The sequence below is a fragment of the Mustela nivalis genome (assembly GCF_964662115.1).
Source record: "Mustela nivalis genome assembly, chromosome: 2".
Lineage (NCBI taxonomy): Eukaryota > Metazoa > Chordata > Mammalia > Carnivora > Mustelidae > Mustela > Mustela nivalis.
In genome coordinates, this window is record NC_139021.1 from 112,171,616 (window position 1) to 112,188,482 (window position 16,867).

At 42.8% G+C, this 16,867-nt stretch overlaps 1 long non-coding RNA gene across 3 annotated transcripts in view; it reads left to right on the forward strand.

The window, feature by feature from the left end:
* The window catches only part of LOC309859873, a 204,954-nt gene that overhangs the window by 176,783 nt on the left and 11,304 nt on the right, over positions 1–16,867 (forward strand). For 2 of the 3 annotated variants that reach the window (XR_014308998.1, XR_014308999.1), the window contains exons 2-3: positions 14,542–14,645; positions 15,597–15,739. This is a non-coding gene — a long non-coding RNA (uncharacterized lncRNA). Of the gene's footprint in view, positions 1–14,541; positions 14,646–15,596; positions 15,877–16,867 lie in introns of those variants that run through there. The other variant, XR_014309000.1, reaches the window with a different exon arrangement.

Below are 16,867 nucleotides of genomic sequence, written 5' to 3' on the forward strand. Positions count from 1 at the left end.
TCATTTTTCAATATGCGTGGGTATTGAATCATCATGTTATACACCTATATGTACACAATTATATGTCAATTACATCTCAATAAAACTGGGCAGGAGGGGGGAGAGTACTAAGAAAGACTAAATTTAAAAAAAGGCTAAATTTATTCAGTAAATTCAATAAATTTATTCAATAAACAAGTTCTGTGTCATGCATCATATGACTTTCAGGGAACCTGCAAATGTCATCAAGGAATCAGTAGCCATCAGCTTGAAAAATCAGAGGTAATAAATAATTGTCCACGTGATATTTAGGAAATGTATCTATCTTTAAAAAAAGAAAATTAAAAAGTGAACTTCTCTGCCAACAGTTTCTGCAAGCCTACTATGAGTTAAACCTTAGAATGCAGAGATGAAAAGTCAAGATCCTGATTTCAAGGACTTCCAGCTGTGACCAAATAAGAAGCTTGGTTAATCTTCCTCCCAAAAAAAGTGATTATAAAGCTGGAAAAAGAAAGAAAAACTTAAGTGTTGTAGAATCAACCAAAGGCATGTGATAATCTGAGAAGCTTTATGCTTGGAAAACCATTTACTGTTGGATCTATTCATCAGAGGATGGAGACTTTACTAGCTCAAGATGTTTGAGTGGAATAACCTCAATCCAGTCATTGGCTGACCACTGAACTGTGCAGTTGCAAGGGTGACCCCTAGGAATCTAGGTTTAAAAATGAAAACAAGAATTAAAAGAAAACCAAGCATGGACATAACTAGCTATACTCCGTGGGGAGACACATTTCATTTGTGTTAGCCCAGTCAATTTGCCAAACAAACAAAACAAACAACAATACAAATCAAAAACCACCACTGTTGATGGGGGGAGTCAGAATCCAGAGTTGCTGCAATATGTTATCTAAAATGTTCAGTTTACCACAAAAAGTTAAGGCAACTGGAAAATGTGACTAAAAAAGAAAGCGGTCAATAGAAATTATCTGAGTCTCCCCAAATGTTGGATTTAGTAGACCAATACTTCAAAGCAGCTAAATGAAATTATTTTTAAAGAATCTAAGGAAATTATGACATTCTGAATCAACAAATAATAAATCTCAGTAAGTGGATAGAAATTATTTTTTAAAAAGAATCATATGGAGATTGGGAAGTTAAAAATGCAGGACCTGATCACTGTGGAATATTATGCCTCCATCAGAAACGATGAATACCCAATTTTTGTAGCAACATGGATGGGACTGGAAGAGATTATGCTGAGTGAAATAAGTCAAGCAGAGAGAGTCAATTATCATATGATTTCACTTATTTGTGGAGCATAACAAATAGCATGGCTTTCCCATCTGGACAGCACCCACGCGACTGACTTGACTGCACCAGCCTGGCTGCCCGGTGCTTAGCGCGTGATGCTTCATTGCATTCTTACTACAACCCTCAGGTCTTACTCCTACTGCAGTGTTACCGGTGGGATGTTTAGATAAAGCAGCTTGCTCTGCACAGCAGCCCCTATGGACCGGGCTGGGATTAAGCTACCTCTTGGTTTACCCCAAAGTGCCAGGAAAAATTTTCCAACTTGGAGAGGCATTATTATTATTCATTTAATGCACCTGCTTTTAGCTGGGAGCATCACCACCTTCCCGGGGGTGGGGGGCGTTTTCAGGTTTGTAACGGTATTTGGGTATCTCAAGGTGAGAGCTGAGAATGCTCCTGGGATCTAGTAGCTAGAAAAAGGAGGAGGACCACGGTGAGAAATGCTGAGGACCACCTCATGGGACAAAAGATTATCCTGCCTCAAATGCCGATAATGCCCGGCTCAGAAACAATGGTAATGGATGAGAATCTAATAATGGATTCAGAAAACCTAAATAACTTCCCCGAATCTAGAGCCATAAATCAAACTGATCTCTGTCTGGCCCTAAAGCTTATGCCCTGTTCACTCTCTTCAACAGAACATTAAAATATTATGTATAATTTGATTTACTCTCTGAATTATCATATTTTATATGTAGCATCTCAAATATAATTTATTTAGAGAATAGTTAACTAATTTCCTGATTGAATGTTCTTTTAATACATTTAACGGAGATAGCATGTATCATAGTATTTGCCAGATTTTCAGAAGGATCCTGAAACTTAATGAAAGAAACCATCAGAGCTGTATTAGATTAAGAGGGCTGCGTATTCTGGAACATGCTGCTTCTCCACTGTCGACCAGGAGGGGAAAGGACTCCTATAGGGAAGGAGAAGGATGGGGGAGGGGGAGGCGAAGGCCAGGTGAAGAGGTTAGGAGAGAAAACAAAACAAAACAAAAAATCCTTGGATTTTTTATTTCATTCGGCTTATGTCCTGAGCTCTGGGCTGTCACTAGCAACATTTGCTTCCCTGGAACTTTGCTTTTAAAAACGTTCATGAACGTTCTAAAGGGCTGCCCAAACTTAAATAAAATTCTCTGCTTTCTCCATATATAAAGGCATCTTTTAATGTGCTCATTTCCAAAATATATGTCATGTATTTTTTGTAGCAGTCTTAGGTTGTGCTGGGCAAAGACTTTGTCATTCTTGGTTAAAAGAGCTTCGGCCTCATCAGATCACACATAGGGCCATGCACTTGGACATCCTCATCGTCTGCAGATCTTAGCCATCCTTTCCTAACAGAAAGGCCACACACACACACATATGTAGCCACCCAGAAAAATGTAGTTTTAGCCTCACTCCATGCCTACCATGGAGACTCCCATCCTGAATTGGGAAAAAGGAGGAAGAAAAAAAAAAAACCAACAAAAAAAACCCCTGTATCTATTGGTTTCTATAGTTTTTCCTCCCTCTTTTCACAACTTGAGATATATTTAAATTCCCAGTGTAAATGACTTTCTGGGCACCAGAGAGAACAGAGAATCTCAAATTTTAGTGGTGAGAATATCTGGGGAGCTTGTAGAAAATGCAGATTTCCAAGCCCTGCACTAGAGACTTGAATTTGGTAGCTCTTGGGGGGTGTAATAGGCTTTGTCGACAAGCTCCTCAGGGGACGGAGGGGGGCTCATGAACCAAACTTGGATGATGGTTCATTCGGCACTTGGTAGGCCCTTGATAAACAGTTGGTAAATGGATCCGAAGGCTCTCCTGGCACGTCTGTTGGTATCAGGAGGCTGTTACTTTTAACCACATGGGCTTACGATCCTAGAGGGCTCTAGGATTCTAGCCCCTCAGCTTTGTCCCCATTTTCAGTGACTTTGAAAGTTGGCTGCTTTTCACAGTCTCCTGCACAGGCCCTCTCCATTCCCACTGCTTCAGGCCATCTTGTCCCACGATGTGTTGGCAGGGTCCCCAGGCTCCAGAATCTTCCCTCCAGCTTATCTTTAAAACCACTCCCACGTGCGTTATCCTCATCCCCGTGCTTCTGTGCATTGAACCTCTTCATGGTTCCTCTTCATGGTTTGGGCGAAGCTACTTTTCCACTTGACCTCTCGCTCCTCTCCTTCCCTTTAATGCTACTGGTTTGCACTCTTGTCCCTAAGTGTGGGTTGTGCATTTCCACCTCTCTGTCTTGGCTCATGCATCTCCCCGGGGGCAGAAAAGGGTTAACTCAGCAGGCCTGTGTCGTTCAGACCCCACACTTGCCAAAGAAATGTGTGTTTAGGACTAGCCCTTGGCCAGCTCCCAAGAGATAACCTCTGAGCCCCTGAAATATTCTTCTTCATAAGAGTGTCTTTGTGTAACCGAAGTCCTGGGGTCATGCTGTGTATATGCTGTGTATACGTGTGTGTATGCTGTCACATTTCTCTTTGTATGCGTGTGGTATATACTGTGCCCAGCAGTCTTGCTTTTTGGAGTTTAGTCTTTAAAAATCACACAAGGGTAAACTGTGTGTTGCGGTCTTGTTTGTTGAATCAGAAATCGGAAATAACTCAGCTATCCACTGATGACAATATTAATGGAGTAAGAATTCCATAGGAGAAATAGTGATAGAACTCCAATTACTGAGCCCATTCTGTTTCAGCACTGTGCTAAGGGTTTTACTTACAGTATTTCACTTTCATTTATAGCAAATCCTCTGTCAGTTAACCCCACTTAGACAAACACTGAGACACCTAGCGGTGAAATGAGGTCACGTGGCCAAGATAGGTATGACTGTACCCGTCAGTTCACAGGAGGGTAGTAAAGAGTGATTATGACAGAGTCATAGAGCCCTGTGTGCTGGCACGGAAGGATGCTTATGGCACATTATTAAGCCTAAAGAGGAAAAATCATGAAACCATTTGCATGTTACCATCTTGTAAGCCATACATATATGTCTATGCATATTGTGTAAAAGCTATGTTCAACATATATATTAAGAGTAATTTTTAGCTGTAAAAATATCTAGTAAATGAAACAAAGCACAAAGAAGTAAGTCATGGTCCATGGCCTGATCCATTATTTCCTTAGAGCAGCATTTCTTTTCTGGGTCCTAAGACCAGATCATACCAGCAGACCTCAGAGACCTTGGTGCTAGCAGGCTTTTTCAAAGAAGAGAAGAAAAAGAAAAGTACTGTTGTTGAACTAAATTTAACAAACACGTGTCACATCCTCTCCTTGTTCTGGATTTCTGTGATATTGTGATTGTCTAACTCTTACACAAGTTGACCGTCCCTCCCTGGGCAGCCCGCGGGATGGAAGGTGACTGTTGCTCCCCACCTCATGGCAGGAACCTGGGCGCTAGCCACAACTGTTTTTTCATCTCTTCATCCAAAAACAAATCAAGAGTTTCAGTTTATTGTCCCAGTATTTGTACCTTCGAGTACCACCTGAGCCCACGTGCCCAGGCAGTGACTATGGAGAGGGGCATAAGAAACCCTGATCGGTTGACCTTGGTCATAAGTTGGACACTGTGGCCAGGGTACTGAGCTCTGTGATGGCCCAGATGGCATGAATCACCAATATCTGAGTTGGGAAAATTAGTTGCACCTTGGAAAAGAGAGGAGGGAAAAGATGGCAAAATGGAAGATGTCTTTATATGTGGCCTTATTCTCTTCCTGTACTCTGGTTGGAGCTCCTTCCTGTTTCATACAAACATGTGTTACGTGTTCACACCATATATTCCTTCTCATATTATACTTTTTAAGTTAATATATATTATGACCATTTATTTCCCATTGATACTATTCTTCAGAAACATGAACTTTTAGAGCTGCTTCATGTTCCATTTTATGAATGAAGTAGATCTATTTGTTTTTCAAATTTTATTTTAAAGTCTAGTATAGTTAACGTACAGTGTAGTGTTAGTTCCGAGGGTACAATATAAGGATTCAGTGCTTCCATATGTCAGCTGGGGCCCATCACAAGTGCACTCCTTAATCCCCATATCCTATTCCCCCATCCCCCACCCACCTCCCCTCTGGTGACCATCAGTGTGTTCTCTGTAGTTAAGAGCCCATTTTTTGGTTTACCTTTCTCTCTCTCTCTCTCTCTCTCTCTCTCTCTTTTTACTTTGCTCATTTGTTTTGTTTCTTAAATTCCACAAATAAATGAAATTATGTGGTCTTTGTCTTTCTCTGACCGACTTACTTCACCTAGCATTATACCCTCTGGATCCATCCATGTTGTTGCAAATGGCAAGATTTAGCTCTTTTTTATGACTGAGTAATATTCCATTCCATATACCACATCTTCTTTATGTCTTCATCTAGTGATGGACACGGGGATCATTTCCATAATTTGGCTATTGTAAACAATGTTGCAATAAACTTAAGAGTGCATATACCCTTTTGAATTAGTAATTTTGTATTTTTTAGGTAAATACCCAGTAGTGCAATTACTGGATCATGAGGTAGTTTTTTTTTTTTTTAACTTTTTAAAAAAATATTTTATTTATTTGAGAGAGAGAAAGTATGTGTGTGCATAAGCAGGGGCAGGGGCCGAGGGAGAGGGAGAAGCAGACTCCCTGCTGAGCAGGGAGCTCTACTCAGGGCTCCATCCCAGGACCTCAAGATCATGACCTGAGTCAAAGGCAGACGCTTAACTGACTCAGCTGCCTAGGCATCCCTATTTTTAACGTTTTGAGGAGCCTCCATACTGTTTTCCACAGTGGGTGCCCAGTTTACATTCCCACCAACAGTGCACAATGGTTCCCCTTTCTCTACATTCTCGCCAACACTCATGTCTTGGGTTTTTTATTTCAGCCGTTCTGACAGGGGTGAGGGGCTATCTCATGGTAGTTTTGATTTGCATTTCCCTGATGATCAGTGATGTTGAGCATTCTTTCATGTGTCTTTTGGCCATCTGGATGTTTGGAGAAGTGGCTGTTTATGTATTTTATCAATTTTTAACTGGATTATTTTTGAGAGTGATGAGTTGTGTAAGTTCTTTATATATTTTGGATAATAACCCTTTATCCGATAGGTGATTTGCAAATATCTTCTTCCATTCAGTAGGTTGCCTTTTCATTTCATTGATCATTTCCTTTGCTGTGCAACTTTTTATTTTGAAGTAATGCCAATAGTTTATTCTTGCTTATTTGAATGAACTATACTCTATGAGTAGAGTATATTCCTCTATTGTTAGGCATTTAGCTTGTCCCTAATTTTGATCTTTTTTTTTTAAAGATTTTATTTATTTATTTGACAGAGAGAGATCACAAGTAGGCAGAGAGGCAGGCAGAGAGAGGGAGAGAGAGAGAGAGAGGAAAGCAGGCTCTCTGCTGAGCAGAGAGCCCGATGCGGGACTCGATCCCAGGACGCTGAGATCATGACCTGAGCCGAAGACAGTGGCTTAACCCACTGAGCCAGCCAGGCACCCCCTAATATTGATCTTATAAAGCTCTGGTTTGGGGCGCCTGGGTGGCTCAGTGGGTTAAAGCCTCTGCCTTCGGCTCAGGTCATGATCCCAGGGTCCTGGGATCGAGCCCCACATCGGGCTCTCTGCTTAACAGGGAGCCTGCTTCCTCCTCTCTCTCTCTCTCTCTCTGCCTGCCTGCCTGCCTGCCTGCTTGTGATCTCTCTGTCAAATAAATAAATAAAATCTTAAAATAAAAACAAAAACAGAACTCTGGTTTATACATTTAGCATCAAGAATTCTTCTTGGTTCTCAACATTCAGCATCACAAAGAACGCACATGACACATTCTACTCAAAGTTGTGTAGAACGGGAACAGAACTTGCTGGAAGGGCAAAAATGGGTACTCCTTGCAGTGGTCCACAGAAGTTCATGTGCAAAGAGATGAAATGCACATCGAGTTAAGCACAGGAACTGTCCTGGTTTAGAAGCTTTATGCCTCCCCAGGGAACCATAACTCTGACAACAGTTTCACTGGGACAAGTTTCAGGGTCCTTATAAAGGACATGTCCAGTTATAAGAGCACATGCTCAGAGAAGCTCAGAGCTATGGTTCCTATCTGTTATTTATAGTTCCCATAGCCTAGATGCCACTCAGCACAGCCCAAGGTCAGGTTTACTATAAGTCATGTTGACTAGTTGTCAACATACTTGATGCGCCCTTTCATCAGGTTACCAGGTAAATGAAGGTCAAATTCTCATGCAGAAATAGGGAAAAGCTTTATAAACCCTTTACCCACAAACATTTTAAACATAAATCACTGTCCAAATATATGCTTATTTTCTTTAAAAAACAAAACAAAACAAAACTTAAAAATGGGAATATTGAGTCCAAGAGAATTAACAATTTAAAAATCCCTAATGCATACAGAGAAATTATTGGCCAGAAAGGTAGCCCGGATTAAAATGCTGCTGGTGGTACACCTATCAGGGTTGTACCTCCACCTGACTTTCCGGCATCACTTCTTTCACTTTCTACCTGAATGCCACTTTCCCTCTGGCCCCATGAGCCTCTTGAGCATTTCGCTCATTTCATCTTCTTTCACATCTCTTGCTTAGCCTTGTCCTCTAACTGGAATGTTCTATCATTTCTTTGCCTGGTCCTACCTGATTTCCCCTTAAGGGTATTCTAGAAATGTCATCTCTCAAAATGATCTCCAGACACTGCTTCCCCTCGACTTTTTCCTAAGTAGCATTCTTGACTCACCTCTGTCCTTCCCAAAGCTTTTTGTTCTGAAGGCTACTTTAATGCTTCTCGGGTTATCTTATTGCCTTATTGTTCATACTAGAATATGAACTCCTTATAGTTAGAATCTACATTTGTAATCCTCTAGCTCACAGCACTTTGAATAGCCTATAATGGTCTTGTAAAAATGTTTGTTGAAGAGCATGGATTAGTTTAACAATCAAGATTTATTGAACAGTTCTTCTAGGGCAGGCACTCTTAAAAGTACTCCATCCCTGGCATCTAGAACTGTCCCTGCACATAACAGATGGCCCGTGAACAAGCAGCACTGGTTTAATGAGTGACTGAATGCAGACAGAGCACTGAATTAAGACAAGTTCCCCATTCTCATGAAGAATGCATTTTAAAGAGGGGAGAGAGAGAATAAACCAACAAATAAGAAAACCAAGAAACAGGATGGAATAAGTGCTATGGAAGGAATTAAAAGGAAGATGATGTTATAAAATTCTGGGTGGCTACGCTAGCTTGTAGCCAAGGAGGGTTTTGCTGCCCAAGTGACAAGCTGGGTTATTTATGCCAAGAAGTCGCTGGCCGTGCAAAGATGTGGAGAAGAGCGTCCAGGGGGAAGTAGAGCCTAGGACTAGGACTTTTGATGGAAAGAGCCTAGCATGCTTCAGTTGATGACAAGAAACACACTGGGGTGTGCCAAAACAGAAAAACAGAGATGATTTTCAAAATATTTAATGGCTGCTCCATTATGAACATGGATGAATCATCACTCATTTCAACCGCTGTCTCCCTCCCCCTCCCGTCGTCCCACTTTCCAACTCTGCATGTGTCCTGAATCCAGAGCCCAGAAAGCTTTAGGGACACCCATCTCATCAGTACCATCCTTTTGTTCTCCTCCAACTCTGATCAGGTGAAGGAATACTCCCTATCTGTATTTATTGCGTGGAACATTGGGCAGATCATATTTTCGGTGGGTATACTGGAACTCCTCTAAGACTGAGTCTGAGACTATCAGCAGGTTGTTTGCAATAGCTGTAGTGTAGGGCCCTGATTCCCAAACTTTAATGCCCTGGGGAAATCCCCCAATTGTCCTGCTAAAATACCGGTTCTAATAGGGCATGGCCTGAGATTCTGCCTTTCCAGATGATACGGGCACTACTGGTCCATGGTCCCCACTTTTTGTAGAAGGGACAGAGCTCTGATTCTGAGTCTTGGCCCCCTGTTAAAATCCACAAGGGAACTTTTCAATCTCTTGGCCACCCCCAGGCTGTTGGATCTAAATCTCTAGCGTTAGAACTCAGGCAGATCTATTTTTTTAAATCCCCCCTGGTAATTCTGCTCTTTGGTCCTGGTGTCACCCAGTCCCCTTGGTCACAGGCTAACTCCTTTAGTCATCAATGAGGCAGCAGGTGCACTTTCAGAAAACAGACCTCCTAGGAATGAAAACCTTACCCTGTCAAAGTCCAAAGAGAAGTCTAAAGATAATTAAGGTTTCAGGTTTTTAAACTTTGTTTTTAATAAGAGTGTGTTTGTGTTTCTTCCCTTAAGAACAAGCAGGACTTCGTTCTTGGTCTTTGGCTGTCCTAATTTAAAACCTCTGTTATTGATACTGGCCTCTCTTAAAAGAACTTTTCTTTTTCTGAAACCTTTTAGACAAACTAGGGCTATAAAGTGGATAAAAAAAAAAAAAGAGAGAGAGAGGGACCTGGACACTGGCTTTTGCTGTATAGCCCAGTGGAATGAATTAATGGAGTCTGAGGTTTGGGGTAAATATGGTCACACCAGGTTGGCGTTCTCTCCGAACTGATGAAAAAAATTACACCCTTCTGGAGCCCACTGTAATTAACTCTCGGATAGCATTTCCATTATAAATCCCTGTTTTAAGAGGTTTGTTACTCAGCTGTAAAATTTTGCTCTAGGCTACAGCTTGGACATAGACAGTTTCAGCTTGAAAGAAGCTTTAAAAATAAAAGGGTTTTTTTTTTCTTTTTCATTGAGCAAGTGAAGTGTGGTTTTTAAAAGGAATGAAATACCCACAATTCTCAGACATTCTTTGCATCTTTCTCTATTTTTTCTCCAAGTGGTCTTGATTCCCAACAAATGAAGCCTAGTTATTCACATATTTTAAACCAATTGTTTAAACTACCAAATGTTAGAGGGACTCTTTGAATTAAGGAAATGCATTTTGAGGGTCACGACTCAATAAAAAGAACGGAAAATGCTCTTTCCCATTTTTCAGATGTGCAGAGCTAGGGTGGAGCATAACTCTGTTCTTTGAAGATCCTCAAGTTCATTTTTCAAAGGGGAGTTCCACAAGAAGACAGCTGCATTGAACAACAGGAAGCACATTCCCTATGTGAACGCTTTCACCGACAGTTTCTCCAGGGCTTTCTAAAACGTCTCTCTGTCCTACTGCATGTTAAAATCAACAGTGGTCAATTTCAGGATTAGAAAAAAAATCTTGATTTCTGTGTCTTGGTGTCCAGGACTTCTTCTGAGGTTAGGGACTGGCACCTTTCTCTGGCTTATGTCGCTTGCCCAATGGCGTACTGAGCAGGGCAGTCTTGGATTTCTCACAGGACCTCACCTGTAGCCTCATTGGCCTTCTATCTGCTCACAGTGAGTTCCTTTTCCCCACCTCTTTCCTCTCCCTCTGACAGAGGATGCCACAGCCATCGCATCTACCTCCTGCCCGGTTGTGGTGTAACAGAAACGCAGTTGCACACACCAGGGCCTGGAGTAGCTCTGCCCTAAGACCTGGAGTCTGTACAACCTTAGTAGGGGTCAGTCTTGGTCAGCCCAAGGCCCCACAGGACTTCATGCATCCAGACGGACCTTACATAGTGTGATGGTGGCAAGTTACCCTTTATAAATGTATGCTGTTAGCGTGAAAATTACTGTTTCCTCTATGGGGTGCTCAGTCAGTTAAGCGTCCAACTCTTTTAAAGACTTATTTTTTTTTTTTAATTTGACAGACAGTTTAAAAGTAGACGGAGAAGGAGGCAGAGAGAGGAGAAGCAGGCTCCCTACTGAGCAGAGAGCCAGATGCAGGGCTCGATCCCAGGACCCTGGGATCATAACCCGAGCCGAAGGAAGAGGCTTTAACCCACTGAGCCACCCAGGCCCCCTAAGCGCCCAATTCTTGATTTCGGCTCAAGGTAGTGAGATCGTGAGATCGAGAGCCAGGTCAGGCTCTGTGCTGAGCCCGCTTAAGATTCTCTCTCTCTCCCTCTCCCCGTCCCCTCCTCCCCCACCTGCCCCACTTGCAAGCTCACTCTCCCTCTCTCTCAAAAAATAATAAATAATAAATAAAAGTAGCATTTCCTTTGCAAGAGGAGATAATATAAAATCATGGCCCATAAAGATTCCATTCTATTAATTGGAAGAAAGAACAAAGGTAGGCATTGACTTCAAAAGCACACTTTGAGTTCTTTGTCAATGGTGCTAGGGAATTCAAGGTGTTCTGGCTGTTACCCTCAATCTGATTGGCCATCTCCATTCTAACTGAAACAGTGACACCTCACATTTTTGTCCAGACATCACCTATAGGGAATGCCGCCTGACCATGGCCCATCCCCACTCTCCTCCCCTACCCCAGACAGTCTGGATCAAGGCTTCCTCCCTCCGGCTTCCTTCTTCTCTGTCCTCCCGCTGTACCCTCCCTTACCTGAAATGTAACTCCTCAGAATGTCTGCTCTGTCTGCTCTCCACCAGCCAGGTTGTGAGCTCTTCGGGGTCAGAGACTATATCTTATTCATTGTCAGAATCCTAGGCCATGGAGCCTTGCCCCAGTACAGGGCTCAATGAATATTTGTTGTATAAATCAGTAATAAAACGAATAAACCAACAATGTGGGAACATAGAGACTTGTGTCTAACCAACTCTTGAAGTCGTTTGCCAGTTTCTGATACTATTTTCTGGTTTTATCCATGTTTTGGGGGGAAAAAAAGAGTCTGGTTTGGATTGACGAGGCTCATTCCTAGCAGTGGCAGTAGAAATGAGAGTAGTAACAGCGAACATTTCCAGAGTGTTCAGTCACGAGGCACTCTTCAAAGTGCTTTTTTTTTTTTTAAGATTTTATTTATTTATTTGACAGAGATCACAAGTAGGCAGAGAGGCAGGCAGAGAGAGAGAGGGGAAGGAGGCTCCCCATTGAGCAGAGAGCCCAAAGTGGGGCTTGATCCCAGGACCCCGAGATCGTGACCTGAGCCAAAGGCAGAGGCCTTAACTCACGGAGCCACCCAGGTGCCCCCAAAATGCTTTCTTTACAGAAGCCATTGGCCATAGTTGACGGATGAGGAGACCGAGCTATAGCCCCCATCACTACTGCTGGTGGTTTAAACCCAGCGATTTCCACCTGAACCACCTTTAGTCACTGAGGCCTGTGCATGAGATAAGCCCACTCGGCCGCCTTCCCTGTGTCGTGGTTGACTCTTTTCGCATCAGCGGAACCGTGGCTCTTCTGCATTTAGCTTGGCAACCACCACACCCCCATGCAAAGTCCGTTTCTCTGATCTTCATTTCCTTGTAACGTGCTCATGTTTTCCTTTCAGCCCCTAGCTGTTAGTGTTTTATGACTCGGGGAGCTCGAGGAGGCAGCTGTATTGTTAATGTAAATCATTACCAAGACGTTTCTGCTCTTTTCCACAACCTCATAATTTGTTAAAAGTTCTGGTTTGGGTTTTCCTCACGTCTTATTGCTGACAGTTTTAGCAGTGTATGCCAGCATTAACGGCTGTCTCCAGGGTACCAACTGAGACAGGAAGGCTTCTGTAATTGTCTGAGATCACTTGCCACTTTATATAGTACAACTTGCTCATGTAGGTACACTCTGCTTCCCAGCGAATCTTCTGGCCCCAGTGGGCTATAAAATCATCTGATGCCGCTATAACTTTAAAGACAACAAAATATTAGCTCGGAGACGCCTGGGTGGCTCAGTGGGTTAAGCTGCTGCCTTCAGCTCAGGCCATGATCTCAGGGTCCTGAGATCGAGTCCCGCATCGGGCACTGTGCTCGGCAGGGAGTCTGCTTCCTCCTCTCTCTCTCTCTGCCTGCCTCTCTGCCTACTTGTGATCTCTCTCTGTCAAATAAATAAATAAAATCTTAAAAAAAATATTAGCTTGGAATCGTTTGCTTTGGTTAACTCACGTTTTAAGGCTGCCTCTGTATGCTGAGAAGGGGGAAAACAATAAGCCGGGATTCTTTTGTGAAATGAAAAAAAAAAAAATGGATATTTTTCTCATCCTCACTTCTTTTCCTTGCTGATGATAGCAGTTTTCAGTGCTATTCTTATAAGCTTTCTACTAGTTCTTTCCCATTTGAAGCATGGATATTAAAAAAATTTTTTTGCAAACAGTGGATCATGGCCAGTTTCAAAAGCTGCTCTGACCCAGGTTTTGCTTGAGCTGATAGCAGTTTAAAAATGAGCACCAGTCCAAGGCCACACAGTTTTTTGGGGCCCAAACCGAGGCTGGACTCTGGCCCCCAGACACACAATTCAGTGTTTTTTTTCCCCCCCATTGTTCCACACCCTCACAGTTTATTGGATTGACATAATGGTCCATACTGTGTCTTTGCAAGAAAAGTTAAAGAAAGAATTCACTTGCTAAAAGCAAATTATTTTGAGAGCTCCAAGTCCTCCTAGATTTAAGTTCCCAAAGAGTAACACACGCACAACCACAAGTGGCTTGCTAGGAGCCTAGCAGAAAAGCGACGTAAAACCCATCTTTCATTTTCTAGCCAAACACTAGCCTGACCTAAAGCTAAGCTAAAACAAAACAAAAGTGCATGTGACATATCTGAGCGCCCTGTGGGAGTTACTATAGACAGAACTGAAGAAGGGATAGTCATCATTCAACTCCCGGCAGGAGGCTTTCTGCAGCCTAGCACGGAGGGACGTAAAACTCCTATAAATATCAGCTGATACAGACTGTCTTTAAAGTGAAATTTGAGCAATCACATTTTCAGAGACTGAGAATATTCTGCAAATAGTAATAAAGACCCCAAAACAAGGAAGTAATGGATTCCCAAGCAGGCAGAGTAGGTTAAGGACCTATGTCAGACTCAGAAGGAGGTCAGCAGAGGCTGGGAGAAGAAAAATCTAGATCAAGCCAGAACAGAAACAGATCCCCAAGCCACACTGGGCAACAGCTCTGTGTAGCCCCTCAGGGAGGAATGGATGGTGGCTGTCATCAAAATTCTACCCCTGGTTATATAATGATTGTCTTAATATAGAATAAAATATGTGTGGTTCTTTTCTCAATGGCATCTCTGTCACCCTTGTTGGATTCCTTTATTATTTCCACGAGGTCCTCAGTTAGGAGGCCCCTCTAGGAATAGAGATACCCACCCACCTGCCGTTTGGAGTCATTTCTGGGGAGGAAAGTGGCTTATCCTTGTCAAAAGGGGCTTCAACCAGCTTCCTTTCTAGCTGGGTCTGCGACATGTTCTCCTGGCCTAGGAGACTTTCCCCAGCCAAGCTTCTCTTTCCTTTGTTCACTCACTCATTCATTTGTTCATCCCTTCAAGAAACATTTATTGAGCACTTACTATGTTGCAGGCACCGTGTTAGCTTCTGGATATAGAGCAACAGCAAAATGAACACAGCCCCCGCCTTATTGTTCTTACAGCTCAGCTCTGCATGGGAAGACAGACAAGAAACAGGTAAGCCGATAAATGTACAATTACATCTGTAGAAAAGGGTCCTGAATGTGGGGGGAGAAAAGAGGAAAATCATGATGTTCTCCAATGGGGAAGAACAAGAGACATTCCACTGAGGAAGATCATCTAGGAACCTCTGCCTGGGGAGATGGTAATTAAATCATTTTGGTCTGTATGCACCTTGTCTCGTCAATATATCATAAACACCCCAGAGACAGGGATTTCTGCATTTGGCAAAGTTAACACACACAAATAGGTGCTCATTAAATTCACTGATAAGGCGGCTGCCTCTTTGTCTTCCAGAAAGGGTCGGTCTAACTCTGGGTTTTGACCTCGTCTTCTGCTCATCTATTAGGTCCCCAGGGCCTTATGGATGGTGTATGTCTTTGTGGTTCCCAGCAGGCTAGAGGACGCTGAGGAATGATCTTGGGAAAGGCTACCTTCCACATGCTGGCCTTGGCTGTTGACGCAGGCATCCTGGGAGGGTTTGCGGGATTACCTCCTGTCTGGACAGTTGTCTGTAGCTTCAGTGTTGCTCTGTCCACTCTCTTAAAAAAAAAAAAAAAGGCACCACAGTCAGAGTCATTATTAAAAGGGAAAAATCAAACAGTAATAACACTCCAGAGACACCAGAAGTATTATGAAAAGGAAGTGATTAAGTGGAAAATACTGAGCTTTGGAAACAAAACGGCAGGCATCCGAACTTACTTACATAGGAAGCCCCGGGATGGGATACGAGGGACGGTGGGGAGGTCTTTTGCCACTGAGTCAAGTCCCCAGCATTTGCTCTGTGATTTGAAACTTTCCATGGTCTTACATTTCATCAGCTGCTTTGAGTTACGTTTAAAGAAACACATTTTTAGTGAGAAATTTTTGACTGAGAACGGGGAGCAGAAGTAATGCTTTGGAATAATTGCTTCCTTTGTTGACAGCTTTTTTTTTTTTTTTCCACAGCACCCACTTGCAATTAAATACAACAGTAATTAAAATCTCTAAATTCACTCAGAATGACTGTCCCATCGGTCACATCCAGAAAGCCTTCAAATGTCATTGTGAAAAGAATGTCTTCTCAGAGATGCCGGGTGCTAAGACAGAGGGTTTGCATTTTTCTAATTTGTAGTCAGAAATTGATAATATGCAGGAAATGTTTCACTGATTTGAAAATCATTGCCGTGAATTAAAGATCCAAGGCTAGAGACCATAGGATAGCTTAAACTCTCTTAGGAAAAAAAAAAAAAAAAAAAAAGGGGGAGACCGGGTTGGTTGTTGTTTTTTGGTTTTGGGAGGCGGGATTGTTTGGGGTTTTTTTGTTTTTGTTTTTGTTTAACATTTTCATATAAATTACAAGCACATCCAAGGATTTAGTGACATACATGTTAGCGACATAGACCATTCCCCCAGTGCAGACATGAAACATTCGGTCTAATTTACCCATGATCTCGGTGTGTCTTTCTGAGCCTACCCCTAACTGAGACAGAGTATGTTTACATCTGTTGGTAAACCTGTCAGTTGAGTCTCTGCAGGTTTTTAAAGTGATTCAAAAAGGGCCTCTCCTCCCCCATCATCTTCACTCCAGTCCTTACAAAGCCAAGCCCTTCCCCAGGGCCTCTGATACATCCCTCTCCTATTCCTGTAACTCTGATGCCCACTTTGCCCGCCCACAGAGCACGGCAGGATTGAGCCTCAGTTTACCTTCTTGTCCTTAGTTCTCCGTCTAGATAGCATGCTGACCCTCCCCGCACCCTCCGCCGTGCTTCTTTCTCCACAGGGAATGCCTTTCTTCTTGGGCATGCCCCTCTAATTTCTCTCCACCCTTGAGCCCCAATCTGAGAAGAGCTGCTCCGTGAAATGGGTCCTAAGGTCAGCAAGCGGGGTGCGGGGGGAGCCTCTGTGGGAATCCTAGGGCATATGGAAAGTTCTCCATGCTGACTCAAATCACATTCAGGCCTCTTTTCTCCTCGGAGCCACAATCGGAAATCTTCTCCTGATATGCCCATCCCCTACAATTAATTCTCACCTTTTTAAAAAATTAATTAATTTATTTTCAGCATAACAGTATTCATTATTTTTGCACCACACCCAGTGCTCCATGCAATCCGTGCCCTCTATAATACCCACAACTTGATACCCCAACCTCCCACCCCCCGCCCCTTCAAAACCCCCAGATTGTTTTTCAGAGTCCATAGTCTCTCAGTGTTCACCTCCCCTTCCAATTTACCCCAACT